We start from the raw sequence: 15,041 nt of genomic DNA on the forward strand, positions 1-15,041 counted from the left end.
GCACGGTGGCGCAACTGGTAGAGCTGCTGCCTCTCAGCGAGCAGGTCCCTGGTTCAAACCCCAGTCCAGGGGCCTTTCTGGGTGGAGTTTGCATGTTCTCTCCGTGCATGCGTGGGTTTTCTCCGGGTACTCCGGTTTCCTCCCACAGACCAAAAACATGCATGTTAGGCTGATTGGTAACTCTAAATTGTCCCTAGGTGTGAGTGAGAGAGTGAATGGTTGTTTGTCTCGTTTGTCTCTATGTGGCCCTGTTATGGACTTGCGACCCGTCCAGGGTGTACCCCGCCCCTCGCACAGTGATTGCTGGACATGGGCACCAGTGACCCCCGTGACCCAAAATGGAATAAGCGGGTAAAGAAAATGGATGGCTGGATGGATAATGAAATAGCTGTAGATGAATACTTTCATCCAGTGGGTTGCACAATATTTTAGTAAGACAGACAACATTATTATCTGCCTTCACCTTTGGGCAGTGGGCATGAACAAATAATACTAGTCATAAAAAGTCAACTTTGTGTGGCACATGAGGTGGAACGAAATTGTGTGCACTGTCCCAGTTACACCCAAAAATATAAAAATCCATCCATCCATCCATTATCTTTTACCCGCTTCTTCCACCTTGGGTCACGGGGGTCGCCGGTGCCCATGTCCAGCAATCACTGTGCGAGGGGCGGGGTACACCCTGGACAGGTCGCAAGTCCATCACAGGGCCACATAGAGACAAATAAAACAAACATCCATTCACTCTCTCACTCACACCTAGGGACAATTTAGAGTTACCAATCAGTCTAACATGCATGTTTTTGGTCTGTGGGAGGAAACCGGAGTAACCGGAGAAAACCCACGCATGCACGGAGAGAACATACAAACTCCACCCAGAAAGGCCCCATGACTGGGATTTGAACCAGGGACCTGCTCGCTGAGAGGCAGCAGCTCTACCCATTGTGCCACTGTGCTGCGCAAAATAGCAAAATATCAAGTATAAAAAGAAACGGTAAGGATCAAGATATACACTAACACTAACAATGTAAAATAATCTGTCGTACCAACAGCAGCCCGAACATGAGTCTGGTGAGCAGATGGGTATGAATGAATACAGCAACATGAGATAATCAGCAGCATGAGATCAGCAGCAGTATAAATAATTCATTGATATATGAATTCTCATGGGCAGCACGGTGGCGCAACTGGTAGAGCTGCTGCCTCTCAGCGAGCAGGTCCCTGGTTCAAACCCCGGTCCAGGGGCCTTTCTGGGTGGAGTTTGTATGTTCTCTCCGTGCATGCGTGGGTTTTCTCCGGGTGCTCCGGTTTCCTCCCACAGTCCAAAAACATGCATGTTAGGCTGATTGGTAACTCTAAATTGTCCCTAGGTGTGAGTGAGAGAGTGAATGGTTGTTTGTCTCGTTTGTCTCTATGTGGCCCTGTGATGGACTTGCGACCCGTCCAGGATGTACCCCGCCCCTCGCACAGTGATTGCTGGACATGGGCACCAGCGACCCCCGTGACCCAAAATGGAATAAGCGGGTAAAGAAAATGGATGGATGGATGGATGAATTCTCATGTTATAAACGTGGTTCAAAATGTCACTACAATGGGTGAATACCTTGCAGTTTCCATCTTTTTCAGCTGAAACTCTAAACCCTACATGAAGTCTCACCAGATCAAATTTGCAATCTGACAGAAGTGGAAGGACAAGATGAATTTGCATCCCCATACAGACACCTCATCATGTTGTTAAACCATGGTGTTTAATCAACTGAAAGAAGACCACAGAGCTCTCAAACATTCAGCATTGTTTCCTCTAAGCAACCTCTCACTCTGCTGCCTTTTCATCCTCAGACGCAGCCGATCATCTGTGCAGTGGCTCATTACGCCGGATGATGCTTGAATCCTTGTTAACTCCCTGTCCAATTAGCATCCGAGACTGGCACAGACTCTTATCCTGGCGAGAGCGTACTGTACATACATACTGATGTCCACATAATTATGCACTTTCATGTACATCCCTAATAGTTAAACAGCTCTGACATAAGAAAGGCACAATTACGTATCATTGCCTGATCCCAAATTCAGATGTAATTAATGTGAATGAAAAAAAAAAAAGAACTGCTGGTTCATTCTTAAATCCATGAAGTAACACACATACGCTACCAGCCAGGATACACTGCAGCCAATTATATTATTATTATTTTTTAGAACAGACGGTGTCTTCATTCACTTGATATTTATATTTAAGTTGTACATCAGTAATGATACGTTTGAAATATTTTACCCCTCTTCTGTAAAGAGCTCTTTGATTTTCTCAAATCACAGCACAAAAACTCCACATTCCTACACATAAAATCAATACTCATTTCACTTTAAAGACTTTTGTAAATGGACTCTATAGGTTGGGGCGGTGTGTAAAATGTAAACAATAATTTAATGCAATAATTTCAAAATCACATAAATGCAAATTTAATTCACAATGGAACATAATAGTAAATGCTTAATGTAGGAAATTGTATATTTTGAAACGAATGAAATGAAATTTCCCCTTGGGGATCAATAAAATATATTGAATTGAATTGATTTTTTTAAAAGAAATCAGGTAATATTGAATTTCAAAGCAATAACACGTCTAAAAAAATGTTGTGACAAAGGCAACAAAAGGCTGTAAAATTAGGTGGTGCAAATAAAAAAGATTTTTTTTAAACAAACTTTAACTTAAGTTAGATTGGCAACAGGTCAGTAAGATGACCATGCATAAAAAGAGGCATTTTAGAGAGGCTTATTATATCAGAAGTACAGATGGGCAAGAGTTCACTAGTTTGTGGAATACGATGTATAATGAACAAAAATATAGTTGCAAAAAAGTTGTTTTTGCTTCCATTTTTCATGAGCTGAACTCAAAGATCTAAGACTTTTTTTCTACATACACAAAAAGCATTTTTCTCTCAAACATTGTTCACAAATCTGTATAAATCTGTGTTAGTGAGCACTTCTCCTTTGTCGAGACAATCCCTCCACCTCACAGGTGTGGAATATCAAGGTGCTGATTGGACAGCATGGCTATTCCACAGGTGTGGCTTAGGCTGACCACAATAAAAGGCCACTCTAAAATGTGCAGTTTTATCACACAGCACAATGACACAGATGTTGTGTTTTGAGGGAGCGTGTAGTTGACATATTGACTGCAGGAATGTCGATACTCTATCACAACATGTGCTGTATGATAAAACTGCACATTTTAGAGTGGCCTTTTATTGTGGTCAGCCTTTTTGCCAAGTTTTGAGGGAGCATGCATAAGGGGAATTATAAATTATAAACCATCATTTTCAACAAAAAGATGGGAAGACTGAAAATCCCCTCATCTACAGATCATAATATCATCCACATGTTTAAAAAATCTGGAGAAATCTCTGAGCTCAAAGGACAAGACTGAATGTCAGTTTCATCTTCAGGCCCTCAGACAACACTGCCTTAAAAACTGGTCTGATTCTGTTATGGACATCACTGCGTGGGCTCCAGAACACTTCCACAAATCATTACCTGCAAACACAACAAAGAATTAAAATGTCAAATTATTTTCAGAAACTACTGATGCCTTATGCTTCATACAGAAGGAAAAAAGACCATCTAGCCTGTTATCAGGTCACAGTTCAAAAGCCAAACTCTCTGGTGGTATAGGGGTGCATTGAGCCTTGCATTGATTGTGCCTATGGCATGGGAAGCTTACGCATTTGGAAAAACAGAAAAGTACAAGCTTTCGAACAACATATGCTCTCATCCATTTATTTATTTTATTTTTCAAAAAGGGACTTGCATATTTCAGCAAGACAATGCTAAACAGCATACTGCATCGATTACAACAGCATGGCTTTGCCCCATCCAGAGGACTTCCTCATGGGGGAACATTTCGATGGGGGACAAAACATTTCTCACTTAAAGAAACAGGTCCAGATGGCACAATTTTTTGTTGTTATCTACTGGATGGTTGAGCTTACAACTTTTTTTTTTTCTTTTGAAGAGTCTGGGTGCTGAACTGACCTGCCTGCAGTCCAGACCTCTCACCAATTAAACACATTTAATGAATCATGATGAAAGAAAATCATCTAACAAAGACGACTCAGAACTGCTGAACAGCTAGAATCCTACGTCAGACAAGAATGGGACAAGCTTCCTCTCCAAAACCTCCAGCAGCTGCTCTCCTCTGTTCCAAGCTGTTTACAGACTGTTGTGATACGAAGTTCTGCTTCACGGTGGCAAACATGCCCCGTCTTGTTTTTTTTTTAAATAGATGTGTTGATGCCATTAAATTCGAACTCGCCTCATTTTTATTCCTAAAAATGTGATATTTCCATTATTAATAAAGTAGGTGTTCATGAGATTTGCTAATTATTGCAGACTGTTTTTATTTACATTCGACACGTCTTTTTTAATTGCGAAAGTATATTCAAAATCCTTATAAACAACAAAAGAGGATTCAAATGGCGGTAGCACGACTGCTCTATCAGATCTGTGCCACCACTGGTCAAAAATTGCATTCACTGTTAACTTGTGCTCTGCAGTCATGAGCCAGCTCTTTTTTTTATTTTCCACTTATGTAAATATCCTTTTGGGACGTCCTTATTAAGTTTCCCAGAGACACACCATTTTGTTTGCCAAGAAACCCACTCTCTCTTGTGGATTTGTGCTACTATGGTATCACCTGTCTGCCGTGATCACATGACGAGTTTTCCACCGAGGGCTCATTAACTGCAAGACTGTGCTGCAAAACACCAAGATCATTTAAAGAACATTAACAGACATTTCCCACTCCGTTCTGTTTGGTATTTAGGTAGTAGTTACCTGTGGCACCAAGACGTAACTATAATGAGGAGGGCGGCACAATGGATTAGTGGTTAGTACTATTGCCTCACAGCAAGAAGGTCCTGGGTTCAATCCCTGGCTAGGACCTGAGGTCTTTCTATGTACAGTTTGCATTTTCTCAGGTTTATGAGGTTACTCTGGTTTGCTCCCAGTCCATCAGGTCTCCCTTGCAAAAGAGATCTGTGATCTCAAAGGGATTAGCCTGCATAATTGTTAATAATAAAAATAATAACAATGGAAGGTTTTTCTTTATTATACTAAAAGGCAGTCACTTGTATACCCAGAATCAAATGTGAAAGCCTAAATAGGCACGAGTGGGACTCCTGTATTATGTCTAATAACCTCAATTGGACGTTGGTGATGTCAGAAGCTGTGAACCTTAAATTCCACTAATAAAAATAAATAAATAAAGCTAAAGGACAAAAAAAAATTAAAAACATCTTCTTATTTAACCAAAAAGTAGAAAACAGCTTGCTGTGCTAATTAAGCTTTGGACAACACACCTTTCTACAAGGAAAAATAACTCAACATAAATGAGCAGATGCTATTTAAATTTCTTTATACCGTGTGTGAACGAAGCCCTTTTACACAGATGACCAGCCCCAGCAGTTCTGTCACTAACCAGCCATCGCATGACTTCCTGATGGAGATGAGATTTGTGACGCCAAATGAATTTCTCCTTGAGGGACGATAAAGTTGTGAATAGAATTGAAAACGAGACTAATGGGCCAGAAAAAGGTGCATTTGTCCTCCGTCTCGAAGCCAAAATCAGACAGGAGAGTGTGTCTGGGTAAGGGAAGAGATGAAACGCACGTCAAGGGAAACAGACTCGCACACGGATGCTTTCCACGAATGACTAGCCATTATTCTCTCTCCGTCAAATACTTCATCCAAACTGGCATCCATCAGAGCAGCGAGGACAGAGTGATCATGCAATGCCACAAACAAACGTGGAGCTGTATATAAGAGCCACGTCAGCCGGTCCCCTCCACTTGCACCACCCAAACACACCTATCAGAGCCTGTGAAGTGCCCCTGCTGGCCCTGAAGGGTGGCTCATTTTGAAACGTTCAAGTTTTATTCTTCCGTGAGTTGTAATGATTGAACAGAGCCACAAGTTTTCAGGACAATAATCTCTTTTCTATCCTGTATGGAGAGAGTTTTTAAGAAAGGCTGGTTCTTTTATTGGTAGCTTAGATAGACATACCAAAATCTTTGTTTTACTCTGACCTATAAATGTTAAATGGACTGTACTTATATAATTTCTTTCTATCTTTGCAAGAAAATCAAAGCTCTTTACTACAATCTGTGTCCTCATTTACCCATTCATACAGCACTCTACTGTACAAAGCATAATCAGTGCTTTATCACATTCATACACTGATGGGACACACATCGGAGGCAATGAGGGGTTCAGTGTCTTCCCCAGGGACACTGACTGCTGGTGGAGTCGAACCCCCAACTCTCCCATTGGAGGGCAACTGCTCTAACCACTCATCCACAGCTTCCACCATATATTGAACTAGCGACCTGCTCGCTGAGAGGCGGCCGCTCTATCTGCGCCACCCCCAAGTGCTACTCCTCATAAAATCTAAGCTTTATTGTTTTCTTCTTTCAACTGTTCCCTTCTTCAGGGGTCGCCACAGTGAACAAACTCGCATGAAGACTTGGCAATTATTTTTATGCCGGATGTCCTTCCTGACACAACCAGACACCACCGAGCTACCACAGCCCTCTGTGTGGAGCAGAGAGCCGTCATAGAGTGCCCAGGGGAGCAGATGGTGGAAGTTAAGGGCTTTGCTCAAGGGTCCAGGGTGAGGAAAATCTGACTCCCGACGGCCTCGGAGACAGGCCGACTATCAATTTCTCCTGGGACATGAGTACCCAAGGACAAAAGCTTCATCTATCGCAACATTCAACAACATTCCCCATTTCTGTGAACTTGTAGGTGTGAAACATGTCAGACCTGCTTTATCGGACTTCATCCCACATTAGCAAAATGCTGTGACCTGTTCACTAACAAGACACGGAGTCAAGAGTGTTTGAACAGTGCTGAGCAGCTGAATTCTGGTGATTAACAACGCTAGAGAAAGGGCTAATTTGCATATTTATAGATCTTTGCATATTAAAAGAAGCTAAGGTGGCCTATTTTAGTGCTTGGAACCATTTCAACCATTTTTAAAGCATGAAGGGATGTTTTTCAAGATGTGGATTGTAAGCATTTGTAATCTGAAGCAGCTGAGATGTAATTTTAAGGCTTTAATTAGCACCCAAATGCAGTTTTATTAGAGAAAAATGGATGTTTTGCTTGAGAAGGACGCTAGACGTTTCACTGGAATAATCCCAACATTTATTTTCAAACAGCTCTTTGACTTTAAAGGTTTGGAAAACTTCATTTCATACTTTCTTATACGTAACTGACCAAAACTGAATGCTTATCCTTTTAACAACCAAGTTCGAAAGAAATGTACAGGTTAGAGATAAACACCAGATTAAACAAATTCAAAAATAATACTTACATTCATTAAAAAAAAAAAAACTGTATACCTCTTTTATGATCGTCTATTGTTGTCACTGTTGTACATTGTTGTCATCTTTCTTTGTTGAAATCAGATCTCTTTGGTAAATGAGTCCTCGAGACTCAATGGGATTAACCTGTCTAAATAAAGGTTGAATTAATTTTCTGCCCATATGGGTTCAAAATGAAAGAAAAAAATATAGATAATACATAAATCTGTATAACCTGCCTACATACTTTTTGTCACATTCATTCAACCTTTATTTATACGGGTTAATCCTATGGAGCCTCGAGGGCTCATTTACAAGAGAGACCTGATTTTAACAAAGAGTGATGACAACAATGGAACAACAAAGACAACAAAAGACAATCATAAAAGGATGCGTACAAATTGAGAATAACAATTGAAAATAAAATGGCATTTAAAAAAGTAACAACAGCTAGTTTGCAAGGCGATGTAGAAAACTAAAAACAGGAACACGTCTGCATTGGTTTTTCCCAGGAATTTAATGTTTGAAGCCACTTAGAAAGGGTCAAGGTCGAGCGCGTCAGATCTTTTTGCAAGGTATTCCAGGAAACAGGAGCGGAGTAGGAAAAAGCCCTTTTGCCAAGTTCAGTCCTCATTGAGGGAACACTGCATGTAATAATGTCCTGAGAGCGCACGCTGTAGCTGCACTCACACAAAGACATGTAGGAGGAGATGTATGAAGGCAACAGACCAAGAAGTGATTTAAAGATGAAAATATACCAATGGGAGAGTCTGCATGAAGTTAATGATGTCCAGTTAACCAGTGAATACAGGGTGCAGTGATGGGTACGATAATCACAGCCAGTTATGAATTTTAGCGCATCATGATAGACAGAGTCCAACATCTGCAGGGTTCTTGTAGGAGCGTTCATGTAAATAATGTCACCATAGTCCATGGAGGGAAGGAAAGTCGCAGTTACAAGGCATTTCCTAGCATCCATATACATATACAGCATAATTTAATTCAGTTCAATTCAGTTTATTTATATAGCGCCAATTCATAAAGTTGTCTCAGGGCGCTTTACAGGAACATTCACAAAGGTATAAAAGCCCATTAGTAAAGTTTTATATCTAAGGAAGGATTATCTAAGGAATAATGACATAATGGTTGTGACTAGGGGTGCACCGATAAATCGGCTGGCCGATTTGTCGGCACCGATTTCCTTAATTTTGGGAAATCGGCCAATATTTGCACAATAAACCGATTTTACAGATTTTCGTAGTTTTAACAATTGTCTAAACTTCATTTATATTTCATTGCACTACCTCAAGGCCAGTTAAGACAAGTTTGTATTGTTTCTAGGATGTTGTTCAAGGATGTTTTTCAATAAAATAATATTGGAAAATTGAAGGTGCATTGTGACCTTATAACACCTGACAGACTTGCTTATAAAACAAAATCGGGATCGGCAGGTCAGACTTTTTAGAAATCGGTGATCGGCCAGAAAACTGCAATCGGTGCACCCCTAGTTGTGACAAAAATAGTTTATGAAAAGCTACAAGGATATCATTTAGCTTCATGCGTTTGCGTTTACTGCATGTGGCTTCATTCCACTAAATAAAGAAAACCAAATAAAGTCATAAAACTTGAAGATCTGCAAAACCTCAGTGGTGTTTTGGCATCTTTCCAATGCAAATTAATTCATCCTAACCGGTTTTACTTTACATGCAGTGAGAGGCGTTCACTGCAGAAGCTGAAGATGCACCTAAGGACTTGTCAAGCGCCTGAAGCATGGTGCATACACAAGATTCTAGCATTTGAACATTTATTGGCAGCGAGTTGCACACTTCAAAGAGGCCCTCTCGTTTTACAGGTTCTGATTAGTCAGTTTGTCTCCGGCTATATTAGGCCTCGTCAGTCAACCGTAGCCCTCTAATGACTCCTGTCAGTCAGGGACATAACTGTCAAACAGTGTCAATAGCTTCGCTGCCTTGACCCGCGATTGAATAATGAACTGCATACATCTTCGTTTTGCCATTTTCGTCAGGAAAAGCTCTGAATCTGTGTTTTTGGCTTGCAACAAGGGACTTTCTGTGATGCTTGATGGAAAGAATGAGTTAGCTGTTGGGAGCTGGGTTGACCAGAGGACAGCGAGACGGCGGCAGAACAGCAGAACCCGGAGACAAGAAAAGGGAGCAGCGGAAAGGGGAAGGAAGCGATGTCTTCAGATGTGGCAGGTATGATTTTAAGAGAGGAAAATGGCTGAAGACAAGAGGTGGAGAAGAGATGGGGGGGGGGGGGGTAGAGGCAAGCAGTGTGCATTATTCATCCCTGCTGACACATCAGAATCTGTGATTCATCAGGAGAAGGGCATCAGTCAAGTCACAACCCATCTCTTAGTCTTCACTCATGTATGCACACACAGAGACAAGATGAACACACACATAATTGGAGATAGCCTCATGGTTGGAAAAAAAAAAGGTAATTATGGGTCTGACTCTGCAAAGAGATCCTAAGAAACTGACTGAGACTCTGATACATATCTGCATAAGCTGGCGGGTATAATGAGTGTGTAACACATCATCTATCTGTCCATCCATTGTCTTTTACCCACATCTTGTTTCTGGTTCACGGGGTGCTGGTGCTCATGTCCAGCTGTCTGGACTTGGTGGGATCCACCCTGAACAGGTGTACCCCACCCCGTCCAGTCCAGTTTAGGTCAGATGGAAGAAACCAAAGTACTTGGAGAAAACCCACATGCACAAGAAGAGAACGTGCAAATTCTGCTTTGAGAGGCTGGAAGGACTTCCTGCAACCTGCTTCCTGTGAGGCAGCTCTAACCACTGCACTGCCCAACGCACCCCTAATCTAATGTGCGTTTATATAAATATTTATAACCATGTATGTCATTTATGGTTTTTGGATAATTATTCCTGAATATGTCGACATTTTATTAACCAACTATGAAAAAAAAACACTTGTTACTTGTGCATCAAAGTTAGGTTATTATTGTCAGTGTCTACTGTCTGGAACAGGTCTCTCTTGTAAATAAGTTCCCATGGCTCAATGAAACTAGCCTGTGTAAATAAAGGTTGAATGAAAAAAAAAAATGTATTAAAGGCAAATGAATAACACTACAAGGCTCCCCCCAGTCTTTGCATTTTAGTTCTGTCCGTTTTACTTGATCATTTTTGTTTCGCTTCATGTGCTTTAAATTTTAATCTTCCATTTTAACCTCTGACTTCCATGTGCACTTTTCTAATATTAATCTTTTTTTATTTGAGCTTTCATCCCTCGGCATGTTTAGGATTTTAAATTGGTTTAGATGTGCACTGCAGGAATGTTGTCCTTCCATAGTTCAATTGTTGACCTGTTGGTGTTGGGACTTATTTCTAAAGCAAGAAAATACACTGCCTGGCCCAAAAACCAAAGGTCACACTAATATTTCGTTGGACCGCCTTTAGCTTTGATTACATCATGCATTCACTGTGGCATTGTTTCAATAAGCTTCTGCGATGTCACAAGATCTATTTCCATCCAGTGTTGTATTAATTTTTCACCAAGCTCTTGCATTGATGACTAGACACTAGGCATGATGGGTGCATCACTTCACCTGCCTCTCTTCTTACCCTGATGCACCCATCACTCTGGAACAGGGTAAATCTGGACTCATCAGACCACATGACCTTCTTCCATTGCTCCAGAGTCCAATCTTTATGCTCCCTAGCAAATTGAAGCCTTTTTTTCCCAGCTAGCCTCACTGATTAGTGGTTTTCTTAAGGCTACACAGCTGTTCAGTCCCAATCCCTTGTGTTCCTTTCACATTATGCATGTGGAAATGCTCTTACTTTCACTATTAAACATAGCCCTGAGTGCTACTGTTGGTTTTTTTTCGATTTGATTTCACCAAACGTTTAAGTGATCGCCGATCATGATCATTCAGGATTTTTTTCCTGCCACATTTCTTCCTCGAAGACGATGGGTCCCCACTATCCTTCCAGTTTTTAATAATGCAATGGACAGTTCTTAACCCAATTCTAGTGGTTTCTGCAATCTCCTTAGATGTTTTCTCTGCTTGATGCCAATGATTTGACCTTTCTCAAACAGACTGACATCTTTTCCACGACCACGCAATGTATCTTTCGACCTGGTTGTTTAAGAAATGAAAAGCAACTCATTGCACCAGTTGGAGATAAATAACTTGTTGCCAGCTGAAAAATAATCGTCTAGTAATTATCCAATAGGAGGCTCGTACCCATTTGCTTAGTTAAAGCCAGGTGGCAAGTTTTTTTTTTTTGTGGCCAGGCAGTGTATTATCTAGTGTTGACTGTTGTAGCAGAAATACATTTGAGTCACATTTGTTCTGATAAATTAGTTTCTTGTATTCCCATAATATTACCCTTTATTTTGTATATTATTGCATTTTTATGCTGTTAGTCCACCTGAAATGAGTCAAAATCATGCAAGACAAGTTAATTGTTTGTGTCTCATCTTGACAAAAAATGTGTCTTCATTTACAATAAAAATTTTGGAACAATTTGATACAGTAACACAGTAATATCATATTGTTAAATAATAATTGTTAATCCCTTTAAACAAAGGTATTTCACGTTCAAAGAATTAGCCTTTCAGCATGTATATGCTTTGCTATGACATGTTTTTTTAATTTCTACTATTGAACAAAACCGCTTTTAGATGCTCATTCACAATTATCACTAAAACTACGACATAATTGTGCTCATTTAAGTAATCTAATGTCAGGCCATTACTGCTGAAAACAGAAACGCAGCACAATGAGAAGTATTTTCTGGCAAATACCTCATTAGGTGACTAATGTATGTAGCATCGCACAGAATGCGATCAAAACGATGCTAAATGCACTGAAATTTACTGCTAATTACAGCTCTGAAAACTCTTCTTGCATGTTAAACATGAACCACAGACCTGCTTTCAATTCATGATCTGGTCTAAATTACTTGTTTGGACAGCGGGAGTTTGTTAAACAGCATTTTGGCATCGTCAGATAAACGTTAAAATGGTTTTATGTACGGCTTTAAATGTCACAGTTAAATTAAGCTTAAGCTAGGAAATAAAGAAACATGCACCTTAGAAGTGGAACTGTTCCAAATATTGATCCTGCTTTTATTTCCGTAACCAATCAAAGCCCCTTTTTTCCTCTATAGCAAACATCTAATACTGCTGCAGTCAAATTAATAAAAACATGCACAGTAATGAGTTCAAACTGTCTAAATAACAATATGAAAATGATGTCGTGAAAATCAATTCATTCCAGCCGCGTTGCTCAAGCTGCTCCGGTCTGCATGCCGGATGTGGACTATTTTCTGCAGCCTCTGAATAAAACAAGACGAGAAGCAGAGCAGCCAAAACATGGCTGTTTGGAAGGCTTTGAAAAGGTCAATTAATATCAACGCCAAGACAACAGAGAGTCTGTCTGCCTGTAGTACAGGTGGCTACGCTCGCAGCATCAAAGTTGCTCGCCTTCATGTTCTCCTTCCTGCCAGCTGACTGGTGCAAAGCAAAGCTAATGGACCAAAATATAAAATGTAACACAGGGCAGGATAAAGAGGAATGCTGCTGTGAGTCTGAGACTATACAGTACAGCCTTTTACATGAAACAAAGGCGGCTTCAGCAGAGACATTTCAAATCTGAATGGAGTTCCAGCTGTTTCTGTCTGGATGGAGCAAAAACCCACTACGGCCTGCAGTTGAACCCCACGACAATCTATTAACGTCATCACAAACCATGCCATCATTTCATAACACCCTCCAACAGGGCTGTAAACGTTCAGACAACTGTTCGCAAATATTTAATTGTTTTCCAATGACGAACGGAAGAAATCTGCCAATTCAATGAATCTGTTTCCCTTTCAGAAGAAGGTAAATGTTCTGTTTGTCTCAGGAAGGTGCAGAGCCTTGTCCATTCCTTTGTTGGCCCGAGCGGAGATAAGTCAGCAACAATCAAGAGGTGCACTAAAGAGAGGAATCCATGCGTAAAAATGACTGATTATAATAATTAGGGATGTGGAAATGGTCTGGAACAATAACCAGCAAATACACAGAGCCTCGGGGAAAACGGTCCATCTGCGTGCGAGGAGGAAGACCTCCCTCGGATTCACCACGGCAGAGCAATTTTCCACTTTACAGAAGCCACGTAGCAGAAATAACAATAATAATAAAAAACTCAACATGCATTTAAGAGTTTACATGTTTAAACCTGCAAAACTTTTAAAAAAAGGAGAGAGAAGGAAAAACAAGCAGCAGAAATCTTTGGAAAAGAATAACATCAGGATAAATAGATGTTTCGTTAAATGACATTAACTGAGCGGCTGTGTTAAAAACAAATCGTCTGGAGTTTAATTCCAAACAACACACAGATGCACATCGGACGCTTGATGGAAACAGATGCAGCAGTCACTCTATTGTCTGCAAAAACATTCTCGCTAAATAAGTCCATCCGCTTCACCACCTGGTGCCCTTCACACCAAAGAAATAAATAAATCATTCTAATATTAGTCTAATGGCCCACATGCATTCATAATGTGTCCATGCACGCCTCCTAAATGACATGATCATAATGGCACCTCTCTGTAAATACAGCAGGGCAAAGAATCTTGACTTTTTTTTTTTAAAGCAGCCAAGACAAATTAAAGTGTTTACAAACAAAATGTGTCATTTTGTTGTTCTCTGTTATATACTTGGTTTTAATTTGTATTTGTTCTTAAACCCCTGCCTAATTAAAGGGTGTTTTAAACGAGGCACTTTAAATGAGAGAGGATGAGGAACAAAGGCAGTCTGCAAGGATCCTGCTCCACCAACAATGAGGAGGTGACAGAACCTCATCCAAACCCACAAACAAGACGTTCATGTCATGAAGCAACTCAGAGACAAAAGGTATTCCTGCAAATGATAAACTCAAATAACAACATGATGGATGCGTTCGTGCAGGAAGCCCAGTCTGAGATCTGCTCCCATTACCTTCAGCCTGCCCAGTGAGACTGGGCAGCCTGGGTGGGGTGCAGCTGCACATGCACAAGAACATAGTGAAGCTCACCTCGATGAGAAGTGCTCGCTGTTCTTCGCAGTCTGCCCCTACATTCATGGGGAGGATGGGGGGGTGGGGGGGGAGATGTGCGGCTGGAGCCTCCTCCGAGCGCAGAGCTGGGGGGAGATGTAATCCAGCAGAGTCAGAGGAGCGTCTGCCTTCTTTGTGGAGGAGGAGGAAGAGGAGGCTGCATGCTCCTCACATCTCCGGGGCGCATCTCCTCCAGACTGTCTGCGGCTGATGGAGCTCTGCAGCGGGGGGGTCTCCTCAGCCCTTCGGTCGGGGGAGCATCGCTTCTCGGACGGCCTCAGAATCCTGCTGCTCGGTGCGATACTTCCCTGCCTTCTTCCTCTCAGCCCTCCCCTCTCTCTCTCTATCTCTTTCTCACCAGAGCCCACCCCCCTCCCCACCTCCCTGTTCACATGACGTGATGCAGCCAAGATCTCCAGTAGCAACCGTATCCCTCCTCTCCTCCTCTCCCTCCATCACCCATTACCAGCTCCCACCGCCCCTGCACCCCCTCCAGCTCTCCCGGGATGGTTGACTGGTGCTGGGCTGCTGATGTAGCTTGGGCTTATTGGTGACAGATTTTTCCACCCTGTTTCTCCCCCACCCCCGCGGGCCTAAACTGAAGATAAGCA

The 15,041-nt window shown here is 41.5% G+C and overlaps 1 protein-coding gene across 1 annotated transcript in view; it reads right to left on the reverse strand.

Annotated features, from left to right (window-relative positions):
• LOC119414244 (receptor-type tyrosine-protein phosphatase S) overlaps positions 1–14,617 on the reverse strand; it is a 100,675-nt gene extending 86,058 nt beyond the window's left edge. The window contains exon 1 of the mRNA XM_037681343.1: positions 14,410–14,617. The gene's annotated coding sequence lies outside the window, so the exon portion shown is untranslated. The remainder of the gene's footprint in view (positions 1–14,409) is intronic.
• Between the last annotated feature and the right edge of the window lie 424 nt (positions 14,618–15,041).

This window comes from Nematolebias whitei, chromosome 9, assembly GCF_014905685.2.
Source record: "Nematolebias whitei isolate Nwh7 chromosome 9, NemWhi1, whole genome shotgun sequence".
In the NCBI taxonomy this organism is placed as follows: Eukaryota; Metazoa; Chordata; class Actinopteri; order Cyprinodontiformes; family Rivulidae; genus Nematolebias; species Nematolebias whitei.